This window comes from Diabrotica undecimpunctata, chromosome 4 (assembly GCF_040954645.1).
Source record: "Diabrotica undecimpunctata isolate CICGRU chromosome 4, icDiaUnde3, whole genome shotgun sequence".
Lineage (NCBI taxonomy): Eukaryota > Metazoa > Arthropoda > Insecta > Coleoptera > Chrysomelidae > Diabrotica > Diabrotica undecimpunctata.
This window is the reverse complement of record NC_092806.1, coordinates 30,675,049-30,676,689: the sequence shown is the minus strand read 5'-3', so window position 1 is coordinate 30,676,689 and position 1,641 is coordinate 30,675,049.

Below are 1,641 nucleotides of genomic sequence, written 5' to 3'. Positions count from 1 at the left end.
AAACTTAGAAGAAGAAGAAGAAGACATTAACCAACTATGGGAGATATTGTGTTACAGAAATCGGTTGAAATATTGGGCAAAACCAAGTCAGAAATAAAAAATCATTGGTTTGATCATGAATGCGAAATGGCCACAAATAGAAAGAATGTAGCATATTAAAAAACCATCGATGCAGGTTGTACACGGAGAAAAAAAAGAAGAGACGTCTTAGAAGAGAGGAAAAACGTATCCATTGACGTAAGAAGAGGGAATACGAACAGAACACTCTCAATGAGATACAAAGTTTATTCGATAAAAATGAAACTAGGAAATTCTACAAATCTTTAAATAATAGCCGTCGAGAGTTTAAACCAGGATTAAAAATTTGTAAAGACACTAACGGTGAAATTCCACATGATAAAAACTTAGTTCTTAACAGATAAGCACAACATTTCAGCGAATATCTAAATATAAACGATATTGAAGGAGGTTACAACATAGACAATCAACAAAGCCTACAACGTCAACTACACAGTAAAGACCCAACAAGAGAAGAAGTGTCAAATGCCATCCTAAAACACAAAGACAATAAAGCCCCAGGAATCGATGAAATCTGATCGGAAATGTATAAAAAAGATGGTGATCAACTTTTTGCAGCAATCCATATACTAATATTACTTATATGGCAGAATGAATTGGTACCAGAAGAGTGGCTAAAGGGAATAATATGTCCGTTGCATAAAAAGGGTGATCAACTGAAGGTAAGAACTATAGAGGCATTACTCTGTTAGCATCTGCGTATAAAATATTCGGCAATGTATTGTTTGAAGTACTTAAACATTTTAAATAGGATATTGTTGGTCAATATTAATGCGGATTTACTGCTGGAAAGTCACATCAAATTTAAGCACATGGGCAGATTCTAGAAAAGTCACTAGAATATAACATAGATACTTCGTCGACTTCAAAGCAGCCTATGAGTGTGAAAAGAACTGCATTATATAATGCAATGATAGACTTTGGGATCCCGCCTAAGTTAATTAAGTTGACCCAACTAACAATGCAAAACGTAAGCTCATGCGTTAGAATTGAAGGAGAAAACTCTACGTTCTTTGACATTAATAATGATCTAAGACAGGGGGACGCGTTGGCGTGTCTCCTCTTTAATATTGCCCTGGAAAAGGCAATCAGACAATTAAATATTAGAATGAATGGAACTATTTTTAATAGATCGACGCAAATTCTCGCATTCGCTGACGATATAGTTATAGTGGGCAGAGTATGGTATGAAAAAACCAAATATATGTTAGATTCTAAAAACCCCCGAAATATCCAACATAGAATTCAAATTAACAACCATACTTTTGAACAAGTCAAAGAATTCACATATCTTGGATCACTAGATCAATCGATAGAAGCGACGAAATAAAAAGACGCATAGCAATAGCAAACAGAACTATTCACGGTCTCCAGAAACATTTAAAAAATAAAAATATAAAACGTGCAGTTAAACTCCATATATAAAAGACCTTAATAAAACCGGTTTTGATATATGGGGTTGAAACCTGAACCCTATATCAAAATGATAAAAGATTAGGTATTTTGAGAGACTTAGATTATACAGAGACTTAGATGGGCTGGATACATTGCTAGGATTTCAGA